Below are 10,384 nucleotides of genomic sequence, written 5' to 3' on the forward strand. Positions count from 1 at the left end.
GGTAAAGGTCACCAGTTTTGGAAATCTCTGGCGATGTACACGCAAAAGCAGGCCCCGAAATCCCATGCTGCTGTTGATTTTGAGATGGTCCTCTGTGATCCAGAATAGGGGTTTCCTAATCTTTAAGCATAAAATCATAATTGTTACCATGGTACAAAGAACACCTACCCCCTCAAGCGTGCGCCTGTGGGCCTTCTCCCCGGAACCCAAGCATACAGGCTACTTGATCTTTGCTGATCAAGGCGGCCTAGCCTCCCTGACTCCATGGCAGCTGCAGGCAGGCAGCAGGTGGGAACTCAAGGGCACATTCTCAACGGCTATGGAGGTGGGGGCAGCAAACTGTTTGAACCCACCTTCCAGCTGATTCTGATGCACCTTAGATTTGGGCACCCCTGCTCTATAAGCATTCGTTTGAAACTTGGGTGTCCTATCAAAGTAACAAAGGTTACTGATTGTGCACACACACACCCCTTGGTTGCCCGTAACAACTGAGGGCAGGAAGGAGTAAGATCTAAGGAAAACCTTCTGGTTGGAGGGGGATGTGAGGGTGTGGAAAAGCCAAACTCCTCCCTTCCCCAGATGCTCCCTCAGCCTGCCTGGGCAATACTCTCAGCTCCTGGCCAGACTGCAAAGCTCAGACCAGGCTCCCAGTGATGCAGGTGATCTAGGGGCAAAGGATGAGAGGTTGTTTGGGCAGGAGAACAACAGTGAGCATTTAGCCCCTGTCTCAGAACAACCACCACCTTTAATTCCTCACAGCTACCCTCTGGGGCAGGTAGGATTAACAGAGAGAAAGAGCCCTTTGGGAAATAAAATGACTTGCCCAAGGTCATTCAGCTACTTAAGAGAAATGAGCTTTGGAAGATTCAGCCATGTTCTAAATTCTGTGCTATTGTCAGTATTGTCAAAAAGAATTTTTCCTGATGATGGAAATGTTTTGGGGGATCCCTGGGTGGCTCAGCAGTTTAGCTCCTGCCTTTGGCCCAGGGCGTGATCCTGGAGTCCCGGTATCAAGTCCCACGTCGGGCTCCCGGTGCATGGAGCCTGCTTCTCCCTCTGCCTGTGTCTCTGCCTCTCTCTCTGTGTGTCTGCGTCTCTCTCATGCATAAATAAATGAAATCTTTTTTTTAAAAAAGGCAATGTCCTTTATGGGTAGCTGCTAGCCACTTCTGACTATTGAGCAGGTGAAATGTGGATGGTACAACAAGGGAGTACATCCCTTGTCTTAAGTGGGCCACATGTGGTTGGTGGCTAAGCTGTTGCACAGTGAAGATCATATGGTGTTGCATAAAAATATAAAAATGCTGTAAGAATGGAAGTCTTCACCCAAATAACCCCAAGGAAGAAAAAGTAAACACAAGAATGTTGGTATAACTAACAATCCTATGACTCATTAATCTTCTAATGGAAGTGCTGACAGCTTCTTAAGGTGTCTGAGTAAAAGAAATAACATTAATCCTGACTCAATTATTCAGATTTAAAGAGGCCTACCTTAAAAAAAAAATAAAAATAAAAATAAATAAATAAATAAAAAGAGGCCTACCTTTTCCAATGTTGGCAGCCGGCAATAGCCAGGGATGGCAGCTGGGAGATACCCTGTGCCACCAACTAATGGCCTGAATGAGGACAGTGAAGGCATATGTAACATCTTAGCATTTAATCTCTTTGCCATTTGACAGATTTTTGGAGACCCCCTGGCTTGTTTCTTACAATCGTCATTTTTCTAAATATTAAGAGGACCTGGTCAAATGGTTACAGCATGGAGGTTGATTCATAGCAATGAACCATAGGGATTATAGCAATCTAGCCATTACTTGGCGCTGGGCGAGGCAGTCTTCTAAGCTGGCAGTCTTAAAGAAACAAGCCTATGCCCAGAAAAGATTATAGGGCATGTCTCCTGGTTAACACAGTTGGCATCTGTCACCTGGCCATTCAGTGGCTGCTTAGATGAGATTCCCAGCCCAAGGGGCCATTCAGTAGATTCCAGAACAGGTGAAGGACTCCCAATTCAGGCACCAATTGAATGAGATTCGTGCCTTCTCTTGTCAGCAAATAGAATCCACTATACAATTCTGCTCCAAACCTTATTTGCCTTTTGAACTGCCTAAGATTCTGGGCCCTTTTGAAAGTGATAAGCAAATCAACAACAGTGGAGGTAGAGAAAAGCCAAATCCATATACTCTGCAAAAATCAGAGCCTCGGTCAAAACCCTGAGCCAGCAGGAAGGTGGTAAAGTAGTAGGTAATCGAGCAACCAAGAGCGTTGGAAGAAATTCTGAAAGCTGAATGTTAGGACCCAAGCAGTGAAGAGCAACATAAAAGGATTAAAGAATTAATAGCAGAGGAAGGAAGAAAAAAGCCTGAACAAAACAAGGTTTTCTTTCCAAAACACCGTGGGTCACAAAGCCAGTCCATGCTCTTACTGGTGCCTCTGCACACACTGAGCTACCTTTAAAGATCAGACCTGTCCTATACTTGACGGACACCTGCCAAGGAGTCCACCTCTCTGGGCACAGAGTAGACCATTAAAAAAAACCAGTCTGAAGTCTCATTGTGCTCTATGGTGACTTTTCGAAACCACTGCATCTCACTGTCCCGAGCATATAAATCACCTGTATGACTTGTTAACCTGTTACTTTGAATTAGTATTTCAGTCGGTCTGGAATGAGACCTGAGATTCTACATTTCTAACAAGCTCCTAGGGAGGCCAGTGTGCTGGTCTTTGGACTCTACTTTGAATAACAAGCCTTTTTTTTTTTTTTTTTTTTTTTTTTTTCTGTTGGTCACAAGCTAGCACAATTGGCTGAGAATCACACCAGGAAAGCCAAGAATGTCAGTCTGATCCCCCTCAAAGTGGGGTCACTGTTCTGTGGCTGCAAACTGAACCCACAGGTCCAGCTGGTCCCCTCGGGTCTTTGTCACATAGGCAGGACCAGAGGAGATAGGATGGGAAGGAACTCAAATGGCCCCCTGGAGGCCAGCACTCTGTACCTGGGCTGCTCCCAGAAGCCAACCCTGAGCAACAGCCATGTTGTTGCTCTTTCCCTCCCCAGCATCCTGTAAGGCCTGCTCCCTGGGATGTCCACCTCAGAAGGACTCTTCCACAAAATCACTCAAAAGCAGGATTACAAACAGGTCTCCTCTCACTGCCTGGCTGATCCAAAGAGGCTGCCCACAGAGCTGTCTTGAGAAACACTCGGAAACCAGGCTTTGACTCTGCTGGAATAACTGTCATAATGGATTAATGATGCCTAATGTGGGGAAAGAGGAGGAAAGTGGAAGCGTAGGCAGCACCAGGCCGACTCTGAGCAGGTGTGAAGGTCTTGCAGGGAGACTTGTCTTGCCTCTTCTCAGAACCCAGAATAAAGGGAGGCTGGCAGGCATGGCCGGGTAGATCCAGCATGCCCACCCACGGATCTCCTGACAGTCACCGGGGTGGCACTGCATCCGGCGTCTGGGCCTGGGCTAAGGTATCTGGTCCTGGGTCTCGTGACTCCAATCCCATGCGCTGCTGTCAGAAAGGGACCCTAAGAAAGTGCTTGGAAGGGGGGGAGGATCTGGTCTTCTACCACTAGGCTGGCTGCCTCACCAGAGAACAAGCACTCAAAGTACTCCTAGTAGATGGAGCACTGCAGAGTCCACATTTTGAGAACGCTAACCATTTTTAAAGAATCAGAAGGACCTGGGTGTTAGTCCCTGGATAAGAGTCTCATTTAGCTGCTTTAGAGCAGCCCCTTTATTTTAGCTTCTTTCGTCCATAGAATGGAGTCTAACTAGGTGGACTCAAATTCTCTTTGTACTCCATGGTACAGATCTACAATCCTAGAGGACATTCAAACAAAAGCACTGTGCCCAGCCACAAATCACAGCTGCAGTCGCTCCCCTTTGTCATAAATTGGATTTTTTTTTTTTTGAAAGGCATTTTGGTCTTTGGTTAGTGAGTTACTGCTGTTGTAGATCTCAGGCTCTCCATAAGTTTAGATGAGGAAAATGAGGTTAGTAAAGGGTTAATCCTTTCTGCCTGAGGAGAAGCAAGTTTGACAGCCCTAATTCATTTTTTAAAAGCTTTGTTTCTGGAACTATTTTCTCCAAGATAAAATCCGTGAGCCTCCAAGTATGATTCTGACAACCTATGAAAGTTACCTGGGAGAATTACAAGGATACCAAGGGTGAAAGGTAGGGTCCTAATAAGAGTTGCCTCCCACCCTACCAGGTGATTCTTAGGCACACAGTTTGAGGACACTCACATGGGGCTTTGTCCCTCCGCTGGAGAGCGGGGCTAGGAAGATGTGTCACATAATGAATACTTGAAATGAATTCGAGGTGCATCTGGTGTTGGCGTCGCTGGCACATACTCTCACTGGTGTTTACTTTCTGAAGTCAAAAAGAAGCCCCTCAGTTTAAAAAAAAAAAAAAACCTCTTTTATAACTATGGCTCTGGCTTCTTTTCGTTGGTTTCACATCATTTTAACAAAACGATTTTCTGTCTCCAGTTAAAGAAATGTATGTATGTATGCATGCCGATAAACCATGTACTTCACCAAAACCTAGAACAATTTGAGTGTTGATTTATGTCCTTACATGCCTGCCTTTAAAATCCAGTGCTCGCTTCGGCAGCACATATACTAAAATTGGAACGATACAGAGAAGATTAGCATGGCCTCTGCGCAAGGATGACACGCAAATTCGTAAAATCCATTACCTACTGTGCCCTAGGACCAACCGCTTCATGGTTACCTTATAGATTAAAAAGTAGAAATGTTAGCATTGCAACAGATCTTTGACTCGGTGTTTTAACTGGAATCACTAGATTTCTGTGCTGTAAAATGTAAACATGTTAGAGATCGAGATTGGGGGTGAGAGAGGGGAGACTCTTAAATAGCACTTATTATGACTCCCCCCCCCCCCCCACACACACACACACACACACCAACCAGACCAAAGGGCACTGAGCTAGACCATTTGCAAAAATCAGCCATTATTCCCCTGTTTCCAAATCCCTTGGCAATGGCAAGCAAGAGGTATTCACTCCTCCTTGGAATCTGACCCGGCATTTGACTTGATTTAACCAATAGAATGGCTAAAGGGACATCATGTCAGTTCAGAGCCTAATCCTCAAGAGGCCTGACAGGCTACCACTCGTTTTCTTGGAATTTACCTAGCCATTGCATGAGTAAGTCTAGACTAAGCTGCTGGAAGCACGAGCCACCCCAGCGGAGCACCACTGAGACCAGCAGCCCCCTAGCTGGCCACAGATGCTGAGTAAGCTCGGAAAAACAGGCTGGCTACCCTGAGCACAAAAAACCTTAAATATGGTTTTTGTTTTAAGCCACTAAGTTTTGGGGTGTTGGTCGTATAAGCAGAGCTGACCAATTCAAGGAGAGGCTGCATCTGAATTTTAGCTTTCTACCTCCAGCAGCCAGCATGGTGTTTGGTGCAATGTGGCATTCAATGAATAAATGTTGAACAAGCAAATAAAGAAATCAGTGTGACTGCACAGTGGTCAGCCCTTAACTTCCTTACTGTTCAGTGTACTGTGGGGTAAAGCAGCATTCTTCCTTGAGCTATAAAAATAGGAACATTTCAGAACTTTACATTTTGACAGCAGCACAGCCCCTGTCATTAAGAAATAGGTAGGAGATTGGGTACCTCCATCTCTGAGGTCTGAGGGACATGCCTATAATTCTCTAAAGAACTCAAACCATTAAGTAATTACTTCTTGAAACTGTATTCACTGGGAGTCTGTTTCTTTAACCTACTTCCAGAACAGCCCTGAAATGGAGATGCCCACATCACAGAAACGAGCCCCCTGTTGTTCCTCTCTGAAGGATTATTGGTTACATCTACTCAAGGATATAATCAGGAACTGTGAGATATAGGTAGGAGTATGCTTGCATGTCACCTCCAGATTTTGACCATCCCCAATCTATTTGTAATAAAATCTATATATACCTAGTAAAAATTCAGGTCTCCAGCTAGCATCCCTAAAGGTGGCATGTGGATCTCAAGATCCATGAGGATACAATGGGATATTAGCCATAAAGAAAATGCAGAAATCCTACCATTTTCAACAACGTGGGTGGACCTTGAAGGCGCTTTGCTAAATAAATCAAATATTATATGATCTTTTATATGAGGAATCACAAAAACAAAAGATATCAGGCTTGTGGCTACCGATGGTGGAGCATGGTGGAAGGGGGAATTAGAGGAAGGTGGTCTAAAGGTCCAAACTTCCAGTTATAAATAAGTGTAAAGTACAATATGACTGTAGCTAACACTGCTGTAAGATCTATGGGAATGTTAAGAGTAAATCCTAAGAACCCTCATCACAAAACTTTTTTTTCCATATTTTTTCTGTTGTATCTATAAGATCAATGGATGTTAGCTGAATCTACTGTGGTAATTTCACAACAAATCAAGCCATCATGCTGCATGCCTTAAACTTATGCATGATCTAGGTCAATCCTCCAAATTGGTTTGGGGTGGGGGGCTGAAATTCCATAAAGAAACCCAAAAACAATATTCAAAAATGGAGGAAAAAAAAACTACCCCATGGTATATTTGCTATTAAATGTTCATGGGCTGTTAAACATAACATTCAGTATAACAAAGTCCTGTACTAGAATTGGTCAATGTGACAACAGGCCTATAGTCTGTCATGGGATGATTCAGCTGAACCATTTTGCCACGTCTGTACATGCACTGATTGTAAAATCTTAATTTATATGTTAGGCCTTCCCTTGAATGGAGCCTATCATTTTGTGTGTTCACATTTGTTACTAGGATTATTTTTTCCTTGACTTGTAACAAAAAGCATGTCTTTTTTTCCTTCATGAGGTGTTTTTTATTGTTTTTTGTTTGGGGGGTTTTGGTTTTGGTTTTATTTTTTAAGACCACTTATCTGTATGATTTTGGAAAAGCTTAACAGATAAGTCAGGACCTCTCAAGCCTTTCCAGGAAGGAATGGGTGTGAAGAGGTCACAAACGTGTCACATATGTGCACATGTACCCAGGCATCCATGGTTCCTAAGTTAGCTTCTAGTCCTAGGAATGGCTGGAAGAACACTTGTAGCCAGAGACCCATCTTGGGAATGTCATGTGCTTTGGGAAAAATTAAGGCTCAAATCTGGCATTTAATCTAGAAATCCCACTCCCAGGGACCTAGTCTACATATATATATGAAGGAAGATATTCAAGGATTTCCATTGCAGTGTTGTTTATAACAAAAACTAGAATCAGGTAACCTAAGTATCCACCACTAAGTTATGTGGTTAAATAAAACAGAACCTTTATTCGGTTGACTGCTATGTAGATACTAAAAGGAATGGAACCTTTCTGGTTGTGCTGCTATGGAAAGTGCTCTTAGCTGCATTATTACGTGAAAAAGTGCAGGATAACATGTACATTAGACTACTACCTGTATATGCACAAAAAAAATTATATCAAGATGTGTAAACTCCTAATGGTGTTTACATGTGGAGGATGGCACTAGAGGATTAGAAAGTTCTCCTATTCCAACAATAAGAGACTCTTCCTCATTTAGGATTTTCTCCTGTGCATATGCTATCCTCATGATCAAAAATTAAATCCTACCAACACCTGACGACTGCAACAGATCGCAAAAGTGAACACCATTCTTTTCTCTTCCTTGTATGCTCACCCCTTTGCCCTAGGACTTTTCAGCTCCTTCACCAAAAACTGGGGTCCACTTTACCTTCCTTTGACCCTGGGCAGACCTCATGACCGACTCTGATAGACGCAGTAGCAGTTCTGTGAGGCCTTGCCTCCATTCACCCTTCCTCTTGGAATCCTGCCAAGGTACCAAGTGAACAAGGCCCAGCCAGCCTCTGAAGGACTAGTGAGCTTGTGTGACTGGTTTTCCCTACTCCCAGCACTCCAGCTGAGAGGCAGACAATTGCCAGAATGGTCAGCTAAATCAATGGTGGTAGTTCAGGCCACTACTTTTGGGAATGGTTTGTAACAGTAAAAGCTAACTGATATTCCAACCATGTGACCTTACGAAGAATCTGCTTTTTCTTTTGAAAGATGGCAATGATCACACCAACTAAATAAGAGCTGTGTAAAAGCTTAAGTGAACTAATGCGTTAAAAAAAAACACATAAAAAACTTCAAATATTCTTCTTTTCTCCATGCTCAGTGAAAGACCATGAATCTTGAAGGTTGAAACAGAAGGAAGGTGTCCCCCTGTGCCTAGCTGGAAAGTTTAACTTCCCACTTATAGAGGCCTGGAGCTGGGAGAGTCAGAACTAGAGGAAGGCTGTGTGTGTGTGTGTGTGTGTGTGTGTGTGTGTGTAGGTATGGGTATACGCACAAGATTTGGAACACTGACTAAAGTCTTGATGGTCACCCACTATATAAAGAGCTCTGGCTGGATGTGCAGGACGGGGCGGGGGGTACCTGGGTGGCTCAGATCATGATCCCAGGGTCCTAGGCTTCCTACTCAGCAGAGAGCTTGCTTCTCCCTCTCCTCCCCTCCTCCTGCCTGTGGTCTCTCACTCTCTGTCAAATAAATGCATATAATCCTAGAAACTCTGTGGGCCCAGTGACCTGGAAATCTATACCCTGGGGTCCCCTCCCAGTCCCAGAAATGCAGAGACAGCACTGACACCTGTCGAAGCAGGGCCAGTCTGGAGGTCCACTCAGGGATCTTCCAACCCTCTCCTTGCCTAACAGGAGTCCTTGTTTCAGTGGAGTTCACCACAGCTGTGGTGGCCTGACAATATGCAGCCCCTCACCCACTGTGCTGGATCCCTGTAGCATAAGAGCACCAGAGGGGGTCCTGCCTTTGGAGGAGATAGAATGGCCCTCCGGGATAATCCATGCTCCGAAAGTCTCAGAACTCCTCCACAGCTGCCAACCTCCTGGGTTCTGTGCAGTGGCCCCAGATGATCCAGCCTCCAGGCCTGGGAGCATTCTGAGCATCCCTGCTCCCTTGGGGGATTCAAAAAGAGCTGTCTGCTGGGAAGGGCCCTGGGGAGCATCTCTATGAGGTCTTGGAATAGTAGAGACCGAGGAAAGAGTCTGCAGGATTCCACCAGAGTGAGGCCTGAGAGACTAGAGAGAGAGTTATCCAGACCCTCTGCAGAGAGTAGACCTTGAGAATAAATCAATCACCCACTGCAGGATCCTCGAGGAATCCTGAAACCGGCAGGACACTGGCCAGCTTTAACAGTGGGGATGGCTTTCACAGTGGGGATGGCTGCCAAGGAGTGCTGGGCAAACACCTGCTCTTTGGATTCTGTACCAGGAATTCCATCCTATAAGGTAGGCCAGGTGGAAAAGCAGAGGGGAAAATGTGGGAAGGGCATTCTAAGCAAAGGGGAGGGAGAGTATGGCAAAGGGCACAGAGATACAGCCTGGAAGTGTTACAAATCATCTGGAGTGGCTGGAATTTACCAGCATGTAGGTGATCTCGCTGCCAGTTAATAGGGCATGAGGGGGGAGGCCAGATTGTCCTTAAAGAACTTGAGTTTCAGGGACACCTGGGTGGCTCAGTGGTTGAGTGTCTGCCTTGGCTCAGAGCATGATCCCCAGGGTCCCAGGATGGAGCTCCGTATCAGGCTCCCTGCAGGAAACCTGCTTCTCTCTCTGTGTGTCTCTCAGGAATATTTTTTTTAATTCAATTTCATCTTGTAAGCAGTATCTTATTTTCAAATAAGGGGGGAGGAACCTTGCACAAAGCCTAGCACATAGTAAATGCTCAATCCTTGTTGGGTGAGTTAAAGAACTGAATCTGGGTCCCACTAAACCATAATTTTAGCAGTCCATTAAAATTGGGGAATGCTCATTTAATTCTTAACTATGATAAAAGCAGCTACCATTCCTAAGTACTTATAACAAATACTATCTCACCAGCTCTCAAACTTGGCTGTACACTGAAATACCTAAGGAGACTATTGATGTGGATAGTTCCCACAGCCAGAAATTCTGACTTCCTGTACCTGGGTGGCTGCTTGGCATTGAGATTCTTTTTGAAACCCTTCCAGCAATTCTAATGTTCAGCCAAGTTTGAGACCCTACAGCCGTAGCTCATTTAATCATGGCAACAACTTCAGGAGGTAGACTGTCATCATCCCTGGTGCAAACAGCCATGTTGGAACATTGGGTGGTGTGTGTTTGTGAAAGAGATTGGGGGGCTATCTATGAGTCAAGGGGGAGTTTATCGGCTGTCTGGCTTGCTTAAAGTCTTAGAGCTGTAGGCAGGTTTAACAGAGGAAGAACTAGGCTGTTCTGTCTCCCCAGAGTTAGAGGCCCAAGAGTAGGGAGATGGCCCTACATTCCAGGACCAGAAAGTGAGACCAGAAAAAGGATTAAAAAGGAAGATGGTGGCGATTAGCTGAGGAAGGGTAGAAGAGTGGATGCTG

The 10,384-nt window shown here is 45.0% G+C and overlaps 1 non-coding gene across 1 annotated transcript; it reads left to right on the plus strand.

The window, feature by feature from the left end:
- The first annotated feature begins 4,600 nt into the window (after positions 1-4,600).
- On the plus strand, positions 4,601-4,707 carry LOC121496431. Its single transcript, XR_005989237.1, has one exon. It is a non-coding gene; the product is annotated as a U6 spliceosomal RNA (small nuclear RNA).
- Positions 4,708-10,384: the final 5,677 nt, after the last annotated feature.

The sequence above is a fragment of the Vulpes lagopus genome, chromosome 7, assembly GCF_018345385.1.
Source record: "Vulpes lagopus strain Blue_001 chromosome 7, ASM1834538v1, whole genome shotgun sequence".
Lineage (NCBI taxonomy): Eukaryota > Metazoa > Chordata > Mammalia > Carnivora > Canidae > Vulpes > Vulpes lagopus.